Source organism: Cervus elaphus, chromosome 13 (assembly GCF_910594005.1).
Source record: "Cervus elaphus chromosome 13, mCerEla1.1, whole genome shotgun sequence".
NCBI classification, from domain to species: Eukaryota; Metazoa; Chordata; class Mammalia; order Artiodactyla; family Cervidae; genus Cervus; species Cervus elaphus.
Genome location: NC_057827.1, coordinates 63,251,012 through 63,268,504, shown reverse-complemented (window position 1 = coordinate 63,268,504; position 17,493 = coordinate 63,251,012). Strand labels below are relative to the sequence as shown.

The window sequence follows — 17,493 nt, the reverse complement described above, 5'->3', positions numbered from 1 at the left end:
AGGGTACCCTCCCCTCCCCACAGGCCTCCCTGCCCAGGGTGCACTCTTGGGGCTTACAGCCCGCCAGCAGGGAGGGCTCCCATGAGGAAGGGGTCGGGTCTGGACTCTGAGGAATGCGCACGCGGTGGTCCCCAGGCCCCAGCTTGCTGCCTGCGAAATTCCGAAACTCAGGTCCCCTCCCTTGCTGAGAACCCTTCCAGGGCCCTGAGCCCAAACTGGAGTTTCCAGTTTTGTGAGAGCATTCCCCCAAACTTCAATGTGCCTGCCCCTGGTATAAGTGTTCAACGTCACCTTTTCATCTGCATCGAGGTTTGGAAACTGAACATTCGAATCAAGAGTATAACATAGAGAACAGACTTCTTGTGGTGGCCAAGGGGGAGGGGGAATTTGTGATTAGCAGATGCAAACTATCACACAGAGAATGGAAAAACAGCAAGATCTGACTGTATAGCACAGAGAACTATATTCAAGATCCTGTGATAAACCACGATGGAAAATAAAGTGAATAAGAATGTATGTATATGGATAACTGAGTCACTCCGCTGTCTAGTAGAAATCAACATAACATTGTAAATCAACTCTACTTCAGTAAAAATTAAAAAAAAAAAAAAGTAAGTTTGAGATGTGACTGGGAGGGACTCAATCAGAAAGGCCTCGCCTTTTGGATGAAGGACCCCACAGGGAAGAGTGGGAAAAGGAACAGAAAGAGAAGGTCGGCATTCATGGAGTGCCTATGGTGTGCACGCTGCCAAGCACTGAGTCCTGAAACTTCACGGATCTTCCCAACAACCTGAGAGAAAGCCATTCTCCAATCTGCAGACGAGAGGGCCTGACCTCAAGAAGTAAGTGGTCCCTGAAGTGGAGCCGGGATTCAAACTCAGTTTCTGGGCAGCCTGGGCTCAAAGGCGCATGGAGCTGAGGGCAGGCAGAGCGAACATTTACGATTTTGTGAAACTGCTGTTGTCAGTGCTCCTGGAACATTTCTCAAGTGGCTAGCACTTGTGGAAATCAGCTATACGGTACCCTCCATGAGAAGCATATGTGTGTGTCAGTCACTCGGTCGTGTCTGACTCTTTGAGACCCCATGGACTGTAGCCCACCAGGCTCCTCTGTCCATGGAATTCTCCAGGCAAGAATTCTAGAGTGGGTTGCCATTTTCTCCTCCAGGGGATCTCCCCGACCCAGGAATTGAACCTGGGCCTCCTGCATTGCAGGTGGATTCTTTACCACCTGAGCCACTTACAGCCTATAAAATGTGTTTAGTCATCTCCTTAGTAAGACTACTGGATTGCTTTTTTGTTGTTGTTGTTGTTGTTTTGGAACAAACTATGAAATCACAAATTCATAGTTTCATCTTCTTAGCCTTAAGACAAATTTCTCCATAGGTTCTTCATCCATAAATTTTCCCTCCAGGACTTCCAAGCACAAAAGGATCACCATCAAGGAGAAGAAAGTCATGGACACAGCTAAAGATGACAAGGTTCATCTTTTTGCACCAATTCCTGTAAGTTAGCCTGGATGTTCTGAGTCCTGGGTTGGGGTGGGGGTGGGGGCCTCTGGGCTTGGCACCTGGAGTTCATCAGCGATGCCTGCCCAGGACACGGGAATAGAGAGAGAGGCAGTTTTCCTGGCAGGCAACTATCCCTGGAAATGCAGAGATGGCCCTCCAACTGTGAAAGTGAGCAGTAGTTTGGGGCTGTGATGGACTCCCAACACCCTCAGCTGTAAAGAAGCTGGGCTCCTCTCACCCCAAAGAGCTCCTGGAATTGAGGTGCCCTGTTAGCTGGGGTGGCCCCCACCACGGACAAGCAATGCCCATGGAGGGTGAAGGCAAACAGGTCAGCCCTGGACAGCCGGGGAGCTGGCATCATCTCTCTGACCAGAGGTCAGCTGGCCCACCTGCCCCAGGAGAGTGAGCTCAGCCACAAGCCCTGGCCGGGGAAGAGCCACGTCCACCTGTCTCCACCTGCCGGGTCCAAGGGTCATCTTACACAGGCCGCCTTTGCCCCTCTGGCGTTCATCTAGACGCTGCAAGTGGAGCTCCGCCTGAAATTTCCACAAGATATCACTCACAGGAGGTCTCTGTGTACGCAGGGGACTCAACTAGAGTCAGGGGGCTGCAGGGGGTCCCATCACAGCAATGAGACAGCTGGAGACCCCAGGGTGGCCTCGCCGTGTGCTCTTGGCCCCGCCTTCTTCCCAGGGCTGGGATCAGGCATTCACCTTGGCCACAGGATTTAAGAGGGTGCCAAAAATCAAGATAAATAATAACTAAATGCAAAACGTCATGGGAAAAAGTCCATGATGAACAAAACGTCAACACTTTAAACAGACACAGGATCGTTCTTATTGGTTTGTCCTCCTGCCTCAGGTCGCAGTGTGGCACAGTTGAAACAGTGGAAGTGTTAGTCACTCAAGCTCTTTGCAACCCTGTGGATTGTAACCCGCCAGGCTCCTCTGTCCACGGGATTCTCCAGGCAAGAATACTGGTACCGTGAGCTTAGTCGCTCAGTCATGTCCAACTCTTTGCGACCCCGTGGACTGCAGCCCGCCAGGCTCCTTTGTCCATGGGGATTCTCCAGGCAAGAATTCTGGAATGGGTTGCCACGCCTTCCTCCAGGGGATCTCCCCAACCCAGGGATCGAACCCAGGTCTCCTGCATTGCAGGTGGATTCTTTACAGCTTGAGCCAGCAGGGAAGCCCATGAATATTGGGGTGCGTAGACTATTCCTTCTCCGGGGGATCTGCCCAATCCAGGAATCAAACTGGGGTCTCTTGCATTGCAGACGGATTCTTTACCATCCGAGCTACCAGAGAAGCCCCCTGCACAGTTGAACCTGTATAAAATTTTGTTCATCGTGGGTTTTTTTGGTCACAAAATTTTAACATTTTAATCCTAAACATTACAGGGTAAATATACTGGACCCTATCTCCATCAATCCTAACGTTTAGTTGTCATTTTAAATGTTGCCCTAACCACTAAAAACATTAGTGGTTTTACAACCTCTGGATTATGGAAATACATATTTCTGAAATAAATGCTACAAAAACAACAATGGAAGAAAGTAAAAAAAAAAAAAGTGGAACATTTTGAAGCTTTTAGATACTTCTCTTTTCATGTCTTATGATTAACCTGTCAAATCAGTGCATCATATGGTCAATGTAATGGTCCCAGGTTGAACAAATATCTAACTAGTGTCCGTTGATTCCAAGTTAGTGGATGATGAATCTTTCTGGATACTTTCAAAGATGGCTGCCAGCTCAGGGTTAGAACTGATCTGTGACCGGAACTCATTCATCAGGGGACTCTTCTCTGCTTCTGGAATGGTTAGCAGCGCTGCCACTGCTCTCATGGCAGATCGCTTTAGTTCATCTTGCTTTTCAAACTCCTGCTTTACTGAGTTTGCTTTTACCTTAGTTGTACACGTGGCACGTAACGGCTCAACAAGCCGGTCCAACCTCTGCAGCACTGCACTTGGACAAAGGGTAGACAATCTCAACAACATCAAAAATGTTAGCATCTTAATGTCATAATGGTCCTTCAAACCATCTTCAACGTGATTAAGAAATTCAAAGATATCAAGTCTATCCAGACAACTATCTAGAAGTGTGTACATACACTCAAAAGCTGCCTTTCTAATATCCAGGCCATCATCAACTGTATGCTTAAACGGACCCATTTCTACCTCTCTTATAAGCTCCTTTCTAACTTTTGTTTCATTATAAAGGTGTGGAAGAACAGTATCCAGAAGATCCCTTATTAATGATGGCTTATTATGTGCTGCTGAGTTGAATGTGACCAAAGCTACTCTTCTTACATTTAAATCTGGGTCTTCTAATGTTTTTAGGAAATCACCTATGCAGTTCTTTAATAGTGGATCAATAGGTTGTGGATGATCAGAAATAGTAAACTTCACAGCTGTAACCACTGAGCTTCGGGCATATGATGAACCTGATATTAAATACCCCTTAAGCAGTGGAAGGAGAGTTTCTGGATCAATTAGAGTGAGTTTGCATAGACATTCAGCAACAACATTTCTGGTTCTGGCAGCTGTCCTTGGAATCTGAGGAGATGCACCTACCCTCTGGGCAGGACACTGCAGGGTCCAAGGCTGGAAGAAGAAAGGGGATGAGAAATCCGTTCTTTTTCCTCCCTCTGGAGCTAGGAGAGTCTCCCATGGTCCCCACAGTCCCTCCATTCTTCCTGCTGCATCCTCCATGTCTCAGGCAGCCTGAGAGCACCAAGGAAAAGTGACCTGTCCACACTTCTGCGATTCGGCTTGCAGAATCCAAGAGAAACCAGGAGGCCCCATCTGGAAAGAGGAGGATGCAGGCTGGACCAGGAATGGTAGGGAGGCCTGCGTGGGCCTGAAGAAGAATCGCTGGGATCAAAGCCTCAACAGAGGCAGCCCAGATGTCCAGGCCACTGCACGTGGCGAGCAAGAGTAGAGACGGCGAACACTGCGTGTACCGGACACACAGCTGCCTCGGCGCGGGGCGTCACGGGTCCTAATTCACAGCGGACGAAGCTGAACGCTACACGGCCGGAGGGGCCCAGGCCCAGGAAAGAGCTAGACTATATAGCTGGCGGAGGAGGGGGGCGTGGCCAAGTGTGCCGCGCATGCGCAGACCAGACCGTCCTCCCGCGGTGTGGGCAAGCGGGAGGTCGGGAGAGCCCCAAGGAGGCAGGCTGTGCCCTGAGGAACCCGGGAGAGGGAAGCTTTTGCAGAGCTTTGGGGAGGACTTCACAGACCACAGGGCTAGGGTAGAGCCTTATCCCTGCTACCTACTGGCTGTGTGACCTTGGACAAGTCACTTTACCTGCTCACGCCTGTTTCTTCACCTGTAAAATGAAGATCGTGGTGGAGCCCTCCTCACAGGCTGTGGTGACCACTCATGGCTCAAACTGTAAAATGCCTAGGGCAGTGGAGGACTCTATGTGCTGACCATATTTAGGAATAGTATGGACACATACCAAGGCTATTTTTATTATATTTATATTATGTATTGCTGTTGAGAGTCCCTTGGACAGCTAGGAAATCAAACCAGTCCATCCGAAAGGAAATCAACCCTGAATATTTATTGGAAGGACTGATGCTGAAGCTGAAGCTCAAATACTTTGGCCACTTGATGGGAAGAGCCAACTCATTGGAAAGGACCCTGATGCTGGGAAAGATTGAGCGCAGGAGGAGAAGAGGGCTACAGAGGATGAGATGGTTGGATGGCATCATCAGCTCAATGGCTGTGAGTTTGAGCAAACTCCGGGAGATAGTGAAGGACAGAGAAGCCTGGCCTGCTGCAGTTTATGGGGGGTCGCAAAGAGTCAGACACAACTGAGCGACTGAACAACAACATGCCTTGTTGTTTAAGCCACCCAGTCTGTAGTACCTTGATATCACAGCCTGAGCTAAAATACATGTCTTCCTAGTCCATGACCGATTTTTATATTCCAGCAGTCTTCCCTGGTGACACAGTGGTAAAGAATCTGCCTGCAATGCAGGAGACACAGGTTTGATCCCTGGGTCTGGAAGATCCCCTGGAGAATGAAATGGCAACCCACTCCAGTATTCTTGCATGGGAAATACCATGGATGGAGGAGCCTGGCAGGCTACAGTCCATGGGGTCACAGAGTTGAACACAGTTTAGCAACTAACCAACAACAAGTCAAAGAACCAGTCCCAAAGAAGAGCTAATGGAGAAACAGAAGAAGAACAAGTGCCAGGTAACATTTTCTAGGAATGTATAAGTTCTGCTTCTGAATCCAAATTAGTTAATATGCCCCAATGAAGACAAACAGGGGCAGGGTTGAGTAGGCAGGAGGACATCACGTAGCCCATAAAGTGGAAGATGTAGGCCAAGTGAGTTTTATCAATTGCTTTCCTGTATGGGTTTTCCCAGCCACATATTTTTAAGCAGGCTTGGCCTCTGTTTTCCCATCTGTAAATTAGGATAATACAAATAGCTTGCCTTTGTCTGTTTTATGAGAACAATATGAAAGCGCAAAGCTTCTGCAAATTGTGGTGATGTCCTCAGAGTGTGTGGCAAGGGACACTCCAGTGAGTCATTTTATCACTGCTAAGCATCACTGATGAAACAAGAAGCCAGCTGAGAGCTCACAGGCCTAAATGCCTGAGCTTTTGAATCTCCCTCTTTTCAGAAACCATTCATTATCTTGGGCAAAGGAAAAGAGTATTGAAGATTGGAAAGCAAGCAAGGTCAGGCCCCGTTAGTCCTAGGGGCAGAGACCCCAGCTCGTGGGGGGGATGTGCTCTGCACTGTATTCCTGTGTGAGATTTTCTCACTTAAGAGAAGAATGTCACTCACCTAGGGCCGAGAGTCTTGGAATCATCATCCAGAAACAGGAATATGGCAAGAAAATGGGGCTACAGAAGTAAAAGATGCTGAACACAGAGAGGGACGTGTAGACTGGAGGGGAGGGAGAGGAAACTCATCTCAAGTCCAGAGGAGGACATGCTGCCTGTGCCCTTGGAGGGTCGTGGACTCTGCAACCAGCCTGAGTCACTCACTGTCTTGACCACAGATACACACGAGCCTGATCTGGCTGGTGGCCCAGACAGCCCAGCGCTGAGGCCAGAGGCTCTGCCCCTTCCCAGCTGGGCCCTTTGACCACCTCTCTCCTTGAGCTGCATCTTCTCCTCATTATTCTCAGTGGGATTAATACAGCCCCTCCCTTGGCAGGGTTAAGACAATGTCCATGAACTGCTAGGGATTTTCAGAGACCAAATAATGTGCCCCAGGTTACACAGTGCATGGGGTAGGACCAGAATCCAGGTTTCCCTGGTCTCAGGCTTGTGTCTGTCCATTGGACCACCCTGCTGTTTATGGGCTGACACCCCATAACTTCTTTAATTCACGCAGACAGAAGTCACAAACTGACTGGTCCAAGGGATAGTTTATCTTAAGAGCATTTAAATTTTTTTTTTTAACATTGTTGCCAGTGGTTTTTTAAAAAAAGGAAATTTTACATAAAAACATGGATTTTCACTTTCCCTTGAGAAATCATAAGCTATACAGATGCTGGGCCTGATTCCTGCATGGTGATGTGGGCCAGCCCTGAGAGGTAGCTGCCCCCCAGGGGGAAGGTCCTGGGCCTTGTTCTGCACCCCACCCCACCCCAACTTATGCCTGCTTTTCCCACTTCCTTTCCCTTCTGGTCCCCTGAGCATCTGGGCAGAGGACATACAGCCTTTTGGAAGGAAAGCCTCTTGCTGCCTGATGGAAGACCTTGCAACACCAGAGCCAATGAAAATTGCAAAGCATCCCTTTGAACACATCTGCAGTGATTAACAGGCTGGAGATGTGATTTATGAAGAAGGATGAACACAGAAAATATGCCGAGCTGGGCTAAACCATGACGTGGGCAGAGATGGGCTGACCACGGGCCTGAAGAAGGAGCTGAGTCATTAGAGGAGCCCGAGGGGTCAACTCAGGGAAGCAGAAACTGAGCCATGGAAATTTTCAGCTGAATTATCAGGAAACGACTCCTCGAGTTGTGAAAGCCTGGGCAGATGGAGGAGTCGATGTGGAGAGGGAGGGAAAATGCCTTTCCTGTTTCTGCCTGACTTCTTCTCAAAGAAAGATACCAGATCACTCAATGGGTGCAGAAGCATTTCTGCTGAGAAGCTTTGTGGACTGGAGGAAGCAGCCCCAGGAAGGGTGACCAGCCTTCAGTCTTCAGAACCAAAGAAAGTGGCTCTGGGCCTGACCTGCCTCGGCACCGGGGATGGTCATCAAAATCTGGCCATGGGATGTTGGTTTTGGAGGACAGTTTGTTGGGTAGGAGCTTTAGTCAAGACTCTTCAAATGCAATAAAAACCCAACCCAAACTAGTTTATGTGAAAAGGAAAATTGTTGCCTTCCATAAATGATAATTTCAGAGATAGTTCTGCTTCATGAATGGCTGGATCCAGGGCTTCAGTGGATATTATCAGAACCTGGTCTCTCTCTCCACGTTTTAACTCTGCTTTCTTCAATGTTGGCTTCATTCTCAGGCAGATTCTTCTCTGTGGTGGTGAGATGGGACTACCAGCTCCAGACTCACATCCCAGAGACCTCAGAAAACAGAAAGCATGCCTCTTTCCCATGAATTCCAGCAGACATCCCCAGATCAACTCTTCAGTTCAGTTCAGTTCAGTCGCTCAGTCATGTCCGACTCTTTGCGACCCCATGAACCACAGCATGCCAGGCCTCCCTGTCCATCACCAGCTCCTGGAGTCTGCCCAAACCCATGTCGTTGAGTTGGTCATGCCATCCAACCATCTCATCCTCTGTTGTCCCCTTCTCCTCCTGCCCTTAATCTTTCCCAGCATCAGGGTCCTTTCAAATGAGTCAGCTCTTCGCATCAGGTGGCCAAAGTATTGGAGTTTCAGCTTCAACATCAGTCCTTCCAATGAACACCCAGGACTGATTTCCTTTAGGATGGACTGGTTGGATCTCCTTGCAGTCCAAGGGACTCTCAAGAGTTTTCTCCAACACCACAGTTCAAAAGCATCAATTTTTCGGTGCTCAGCTTTCTTTATAGTCCAACTCTCACATCCATACATGACTACTGGAAAAACCATAGACTTGACTAGATGGACCTTTGTTGACAAAGTAACATCTGTGCTTTTTAATGTGCTGTCTAGGTTGGTTATAACTTTCCTTCCAAGGAGTAAGCGTCCCTTAATTTCATGATTTCACTGCTATCACCATCTGCAGTCATTTTGGAGCCCCCAAAAATAAAGTCTGACACTGTTTCCACTGTTTGCCCATCTATTTGCCATGAAGTGATGGGACCGGATGCCATGATTTTAGTTTTCTGAATGTTGAGCTTTAAGCCAACTTTTTCACTCTCCTCATTCACTTTCATCAAGAGGCTCTTTAGTTCTTCTTCACTTTCTGCCATAAGGGTAGTGTCATCTGCATATCTGAGGTTGTTGATATTTCTCCCGGCAATCTGGATTCCAGCTTGTGCTTCCTCCAGCCCAGCGTTTCTCATGATGTACTCTGCATATAAGTTAAATAAGCAGGGTGACAATATACAGCCTTGACGTACTCCTTTTCCTGTTTGGAACCAGTCTGTTGTTCCATGTCCAATTCTAACTGTTGCTTCCTGACCTGCATACAGATTTCTCAAGAGGCAGGTCAGGTGGTCTGGTATTCCCATCTTATCAAAGCACTTTTGGATCACATGTGCATCCCCATTATAACCAACCAGATTGATCTGGGGGTGTGGGGCAGTGACTGGCCATCCAGCACTCTGGGCACACCCACAGCACTGGGGCTGGAGTGGGCTCAGCCCCTCTCGATCTAAATGAGTCCCTATGGAGGCGGGAGTGTCCATAGCAACTGTAATATTCTGTTTCCAGAAGTGGGAGGGATGGCACCAAGAGGGCAGAACCACACTGTAGAGAAGCAGAACACAGAGGGCCCAGGAAGTGACCAACAGCAAGGGGGCAGCCTCTCGGGACCCCTCAAACAGGGCCATCACTGAGGCTCCCGGGTGCGCCAGCATCTGGGGAGACCCGCATTGAGCTGGCCCAGATCTCACAGTGGATGCCAGGTATCTCCACGGCCAATGAGGTTGGGGCAGTCAACATCCTGGTCACGTGGTGAGGGCTGCCTTAATGTCTGGGTGAACCTGCAGGTTGAAAAAATCAGTGCCCACAGCCTCCAGGGGTCTGAAGAAGGTGGGGCACAGGGGCTGGTGGCTTTACCAGCTGGTGGCTCAGCTGGTAAAGAATCTGCCTGCAATGCGGGAGGCCTGGGTTTGATCCTGGGTTGGGAAGAGCTCCTGGAGAAGGAACAGGCTACCCACTCCAGTGTTCTGGCCTGGAGAAAACCATGGACTGTATGGGGTCGCAAAGAGTCGGACACGACTGAGCAACTTTCACTTCACTTCAGGGGCCCCCAGGGGTCTAAGACCTGAAGGATGAGAGGGCGCATCCAGGCACCCCGAGTGCCCCGCCCCTCCCCCCGGGAGCTCTCAGTCTCAACCTCAGGAAGGATGAGCCCTCTTCTCCTGCCCAAGCCTGGCCTGATGACGGGCATGTGGTTTGAGCAAGTGAAGTGAAGGCAGCTGAATGGGGAAACTGGCCTGGGCTTCTGGAAGAGGTTGCCCTTGCTGATAATAAATTAATTAATAAATTCACAAAAGCATTTGATGATGCAATGTGCAATGGTCCCTTTTCCACTGGACTTCATCACTCTCCATCACGTCTGGACAGCAAGGCTGGCCCCGGGCAGCCAGTGTGCCCCACGAGGAGAGGCTGAACTGGGGTGCTGTGGGTGCCCCCAGGGGAGGGAAGTCACCAAATTAGCCAGCTCGGAGCTATCACCTCCAGAAAGCCCATTGCGTGCCAGAGAGAGTGTCCTCTCTTTTGAAACTCCTCGGGCTGGTGTTTTCTGATACCTGCAGCTGAAAGCAGCCCAGCTAAACAAGGGTGACGGGAGGGCAGCTCTACTCAGAGTGGGGAGGGACGCAGCAGACTGAGAGCCCAGGGCTGGCAGTGGGTGGAGGCCCAGGCCTGGCCTCAAACCCATCCGTTTCTGCGGCAACAAACTGCCTTTTCCATCACTTCTAGGCCCCAAAGGGAAAATATCTTTCCCCTAAGTAATGTTCTTACTCTAGTTTAAATAAGCCTCCCTTGAAAAGGGAGCCCTCCTACACTCTTGGTGGGAATGTAAATTGGTGCAGCCACTGTGGAGAACAGGATGGAGGGTCCTTAAAAACAGGGACTTCCCTGGCTGTCCAGTGGTTAGGACTCTGCGCGTCCACTGAAGGGGGTGCAGATTTGAACCCTGGATGGGGAACTAAGATCCTGCATTCTGTAAGGCTTAGCCTTAAAAAAAAATAAAAAATAAAAATAAACCTACTGTATGATTCCACAATCCCACTTCTGGGCATGTATTCAGAGAAAACCATGGTTCAAAAGGACAGCACCCCAGTGTTCATAGCAGCATTGAGTATAACAGCCAAGGCATGGAAGCAACCTAAATGTCTGTCAACAGATGAATAGATAAAGATGTGGGAGATATATATATAATGGAATATTACTCAGTCATTAAAAAGAGAGAAATAATGCCATTAATAGCAACATGGATAGACATAGAGATTATCATACTAAGTGACGTGAGTCAGACAGAGAAAAACAAATAACATGCAATATCACTTATAAGTGAAATCTTTTTTTAAAAAATGGTACAAATGAACTTATTTACAAAAGAGAAACAGACACAGTTTTTGAAAACAAACTATGGTTACTAGAGGGAAAGGTGGTGATGGGGGGATACACTGGGAGTTTGGGACTGATATATACACACTGGTGGCTCAGCTGGTAAAGAATCTGGCTGCACTGCAGGAGATCCGGGTCGGATCCCTGGGTCAGAAGGTCCCCTGGAGAAGGTCGTGGCAACCCACTCCAGTATTCTTGTCTGGAGGATTCCACGGACAGAGGAGCCTGATGGGCTGATATCCATGGGGTCACAAAGAGTCAGACATGACTGAGCGACTAACACTATACACGCTACCATATATAAAATAGATAACCACCAAGGACCTACTGTCCAGCACAAGGAACTCTACTCAATATTCTGTGATAACCTAAAAGGGAAAAGGATTTGAAAAACAATCGATACGTGTATATCTATTACTGAGTCACTTTGCCGTTCACCTGAAATTAACACAACTTTATAGATCAACTATATTCCAATATAAAGTAAAAACTTCTCCTTTTATTATATTAATAGGTGGGTTTTTTTTTAACAACAACATATTTTATTGAAGTATAGTTGACTTACAATGTTTCAGGTGTACAACAAGGAGATTCGGTTTTACAAATACACATACATTCTTTTTGAAATTATTTTCCATCATAGGTTACTACAAGAGATTGACTGTAGTCCTCTATGCTATACAGTTAAATCTTTGTTGCTTGTTGCACATCTATTTTTTAATTAGAATAAAAATTTAAAAAACTAAGCCTCCCTCAAAAAAGCCAAGGACATTTCCTTTGTACACAGTCAGAAAAGAGAAACTCCCCACCTCACTGTCCATCAATAGGGGGTAATTAAATTCATTCAGCTACAGCCGTTTGATGGTTGTGTGTGCAGCCGATAGACTGATGCTGACAGACGATGCTTAAAGACACAGAGATGCTTTGTATATACTATTAAAGGTGGAGAGGGGAATAAAACCATAGGTATGGTGTGATCCCAGTTTCATATGCATATACATAGTTCTTTAATATATACACACAGAGGGAAAAAAAGACTGGAAGATAATACAGTAATATTTAGCCCTGGGTGGTACAATTTGGGGTAGTGTTTACTTTCAACTTTATATTTCTACGTAGCTTTCAAATTTTCTACAATGAGCCTATATCAAGATGATAACCTGAAAAGTGAATATTAAAATAAAGCACTTGAGAAACCACTGAAAATTCGAGAGACAAGAAGTCTTTTCGTGTTTTCTGCAAGGCCCAGGGCTCCAAGCATGCACAGAGGCTACATCAGGCCAGAACTGACCGTTTGTGCATCCTGGTGATGGGGTAGCATCAGGGCTAGCACGAGGCTCGCCCTGTTGATTATACAGAAAGGAAAAAGTCACAAGCTGAGATTTCTGGGCCCACGGACCCCCAAGAGTGTGCAGAAGCCGCCTTCCCTCCCTCTGCCTTTCACCGCTTCCATCAAATCCACCTCCCATCAGGTCTTGGGAGGTTTGTCCCCAAGACCAAGAGGTGGCAAAGCCCCCGAAGTGAGCTGGTATCAAAAGCAAACCCCGCACAGGCCGACTCCCTGAAACCCCCTCAGACTCAGGGAGTTTGGCACGTGGGAGGTTAATTCTCTTATCAAAACTGTACAAAATCCTAATTTTGCAGAGTGGCAATTTGGGGGGAAAAAAAAACCCAGCAATGGGAAAATGTTGGTTATGCAGCACTAGACATTCAGTTCTCAGGGGATCAATTATAAAAACACTCATTCAGCTATTTCTATTCAAATGAACACCTGAAGAGGAGGCCTCAATGGTTTTAAAAGTGTGTGGATATTACTGGATAAATGTTAGTCCAATAAAAGAGATCATCATCCACTATTTGTGTACATTTAAGTTGACACCAAAAAGATCTTTGTGGAGGATCGCTGCGGCTGCTTCTTTTTCTGCGTGCATCTTTTTATCTCCTATTCCCTTAACACTTTAGGAACTGAAGAAAACAGACCAAATGTGGCTTGGTCACGGGCTTGGGGCTTTTTTTCTTTTTTCTTTCCTCCTTCTTCCCCCTCCCCAGGATTAAAAGGACCAGGGTGCTGGGAAGGCCACACCTGAAGTGGAGAAACGAGGTCCATCACATGATGAATATGTAATGTCCTGCTTGGAGGCGCAGTCACGATCTCTAATAAGAATTCACGAGTCTGTGTTTGAAAACAGACATTTGCATTTGCCCTGCGGTCACAGTACATGGACCATTCTTATTCAAAAATTTATTTTTCTTCTTTTTTTTTTTAAGGCCTGGAAATATTCCGTGCCCTCACTCCCCACCAATACATGTCCCTCTTTCTGTGTTCCCTTTAAACAGAAATTAAGAGAAGGGAGCACAGAGTTCCCCCCTGCCCCAGGCAGCCTTAGCTGCTAGACCTGGGGGAGCACCCCAGCTCCCAGAGAGAGATCCCCAAAGCCTGGTCCAAATAGATATATATATAATGTTTTTCATGTCCAGTGGTTTTCTCAGGCTGAAATGAAATGTAGAATTAAAAACGAGGCGAGCAAAACAAATGGGGAGGGATTTGGGGGTTCAATAGTCCCCCCAAAGAGAAGCCAGGCAGGTATTCTCTGGTACCTGACCCTGTCCGGTGGCGACTGGCATTTCTTAGCCAGTGCAGACTGATGACGAGGGCGATGGGGTTTCTGGGTTTAAATTTTTGGGGAAAAAACAGCACCCAGCGGCTGTGTGTGTGTGTGTGTGTGTGTGTGTGTTTAAGCAAACAAACAAAAAAACCCCAGACTTCTAAAAGGGGATCTTTTTCACCCTGATCCATTAAATTGTTGGCAGTCTGACAGGGGACACGTTCTACCATTTGGGGACAAGGAAGCGAGCGCGAACACCCGGTCTCTATCCGGGGGGGTCTCTCCTCTCTCGAGGTGAAGCCGAGCAAAGGGAAACGCGCTGGGCGTGCGAGGCGATCCCGGCCGGTCCGAGCTAGTCGCGGGGATGTGACCCCCGAGGCATCCCCGGCCATCGGCGCCGAGCGCAGGCACGAGCCGCGGGCCGAGCGCTGGTCCCGCGCGGAACCTGCCTTGCAGCCGCGTCCCGGAGTGTCCTCGGCGGAGCCCGTCCCTTGGCGCCCCCTCCTTCCTGGGGGTCGGCGGAGGTCAAAGGCCGAGCCCCCGGAAGACCGAGGTTGGCGCCGTCCTCCGGATGCAGGCGCTCGGAGCCGCGGGCTCGCCCTGTGATCGCCGTGCCTCGGCGGGGACCGGGCCGGGCAGGATCCGCCCGGTCTTCACTCTTCCCGCGGGTTGGGGTCGGAGAACAGGGCCGGGGCGGCGCGGCGCGGGGAACAGGGGCTCCACGCGCCTCTGGGCCGAGCCCACCGGTCCGAGCGGGCAGGTTCCTTTGTGGGCCGCCCCGGGGCCGCGAGCCGAGCCCCCATTTCAGGGCTAACAGTGACACCTGCAGTTTAAGCCGCCACATGTCACGCTGGGGGAGGCCGCCCGGGAGGGGCTGAGCCTCCGGCCACCACCCCACCCTCACCTGAGGCCAAAGGGGCCAGGATGGTCAGTGGTCCCCAGGGAGGGGGCCCTGCGACTCAGCCCTCTGGGCCTGATGAAGGATCCAGAGCATCTGGCGACCCACCTGCTACCCCCGGTTTGCAGCACGGACCCTCCAGAACCAAGGGCCAGGGCTCTGCCGAGCAGCCCTCAGCCCTTAGCCTGGGCCAGTGGAGCCCAAGGGTCCTTGCTTGGGGGAGAGGGGGCGAGGAGGTGAGGGAGGTCCTCTTTGACCGCTTACTCAGCACACGGGAGACCACCAAGTCCAATGCCTGCATTTTACTGGACCGCAGAGGAGGAATCAGCTTGGTCAAGGTCACCCAGGACTGCCATCGGCCCCTTCCTGGCCATCACAGGAAAAGACAACAGAACTTTTCCATAGATCATTCCCTCTCCACCACGGTGTACCCTCCATGCTCACACATGCCCACGTGCATGTGAACATACACTCACACACACACGTGGCGTGAAGGCGACAGGTCAAAGTTGAGCTGCTTGTCTAAAAATCCAGGGCTGGGTCCTGAGTCTGGTTTCAACAGCCCCCACCTGGCTCCCTCGCATTCGCCACTTGAAAGAATCTGAGAGCCAGGATGCAGGGAAGGGAGGTGGGAATGAAAATGAACCGCCGAGATTTCTTTATAACTTTTCTCAATATTCTGCTGATTGCTAGCTCAGTAGCAGATGTGGTATGCCTAATGATGCATAGACAAGAAGCAGCCCCTAATCCCTAAATGAACTTCTTATCTCTAAATATATACAGGAGAAGCTATATAAACTCCATTGATCCCCTCTGCTGTCCCTTGCAGCCATCCTGATCGAGGAGAGGATGGGTGCCTCGGAGACCCGGCAGAGGCACACGGAGGGCAGGGAGGAGAGGGTGGACCCCTGCCCCACCGACTGTGACCCAGGCAGACAGGCAGCCGGACTTCCTCTCCATTCCCGCAGGGGGATCTGAGGGGCTTCCTCTCCAGGAGCCTACAGGGCAAGGCCTGCACCAGCCGGCATGCTCACCATGTAGTTCCTTCTCTTTAAAGGTACAGAAATGATCCCCTCAGACTGGCTTTTCTTCCTAACCTTAGTCCTTTGCAAAACACATTTATGGCAAGAAACAGCGAGGTTTTCAAGCTGAACTTTTTATTAAGGAGATTAAAAAGGGCATCAGCCCTGGGACTTCCCTGGTGGTCCAGTGGTTAAGAATTGGCAAGAGAGTTTGATCCCTGGTCTGGGAACTAAGATCCCACACGTTACAGGGCAACTAGACCCACGCTACACACCTGCTGAGCCCGAGTGCCTCAGCCAGAGAGAAGCCCGTGTGTTGCAATGAAAGATTTCACAGCCTAAAGATAAGATAAATAATTTTTTTTTAAGGCATTGGCCCTGGGCCTTCTGTACTGTGTGTAAACACTGGGCAGGGCTGGGAGGGCCCAGGGGCCCCTGGGGACAGATGTGAATCCCAAGCACAGGTATGTGTCAGAGCCTAGACCACCGGGCCCAGGAACACAGACTGCGGGGTCTGTATCCTCCTCCCTGCCCCGGGCCCTGCAGAAATGCCTGGGAGAGGGCGAAGAGACAGCCTGTGCAAAGGCCCTGAGGTAAGAGAAGGCCTGGCCTGGTTAGAGCTGGCCGGTAAGTCTGGAGGCTGGATGGCGGGGGTGACAGGGGGCCCGGGAGCAGCCAGGATCAGGCCTCTAATGCCAGCAAAGAAGCTTGATCTTTATCCTGCAGGAGGTGAAGGAGACCCTTGGTTCCCCCGGGTTGCTGCTAACAAATAAAGGCTCTGGCTGCCACGCTGAGTGGGTGGGCAGGAGGGTGGGCTCCGGTTCAAGACTCAAGCCCCAGAGACCCCAAGAGCCCAGTCAAGCCACTTCAAATAGCTGTTCAGCCCAGACGGCCTGCTGATCTTGAAGGAAACCCAAAGAAGCACAAAGACACACAGTGGAACAGAGAGCGAACTCACCCTCCGCCCACCCCCTCACCAAAGGAGAGCTTATGCATATGCAATGTGGGCCCACTCGGAAAGCTTTCCATTAGCCGCGTGGAGAAGCCGAGGCTGGGCTGCGGAATCTATATTTCACCTTACGTTGCACACAGCTGGGTTCAGACTGGCACCGGTGCTAATATGCAAAAAAGGCAGTATCTGCATTCATCAGGACTCTGCCTGGGAAGCCAGGAGGGGCTGGGCATGTTTCAGAGCCAGCAAACAAAGAGAGGTGGGGAGGGGGGAGGGCATGCCAGGGGGTGTCAGGCTGGCAGGCAAGAGCCAGGCAGGACAGAGGCCATTGGAATGGCAGGAAAGACGCAGTCTTAATCAAACCATAGATTGCAGGGGTGGAGGGAACATTCTCCACCAAACAGGAGACTTGGAACCCAAAGGAGCTTGGAGCAGGAAATACCTCCAAGAACTCCTATCAACCGGCCTCATTTTATTGATGGAAAAACTGAGGCCCAGAGAGAAGATAGAATTTTCTGAGAGACACACAGTCAGGTGTGGGTTTTGTTTTGGGTTTTGTGTTTGTTTTGTTTTTTTTTTGCTTTTATATGCAATTACGTGTGTGTGAGTGCATACTCGGTCACTCAGTTGTGTTTGACTCTTTGTGGACCCCATGGACTGTAGCTGGCCAGGCTCCTCTGTCCATATGATTCTCCAGGCCAGAGTACCGACATGGGTTGCCCATTCCTTCTCCAGGGGATCTTCCTGACCGAGGAATTGAACCTGGGTCTTCTGGGTTTCC

General features: G+C 49.7%; 1 long non-coding RNA gene across 1 annotated transcript; it reads left to right on the top strand.

Annotated features, from left to right (window-relative positions):
* The first annotated feature begins 575 nt into the window (after positions 1-575).
* On the top strand, positions 576-8,230 carry LOC122706541. Its single transcript, XR_006344410.1, has 3 exons — positions 576-842; positions 1,414-1,504; positions 8,013-8,230. It is a non-coding gene; the product is annotated as an uncharacterized LOC122706541 (long non-coding RNA).
* Positions 8,231-17,493: the final 9,263 nt, after the last annotated feature.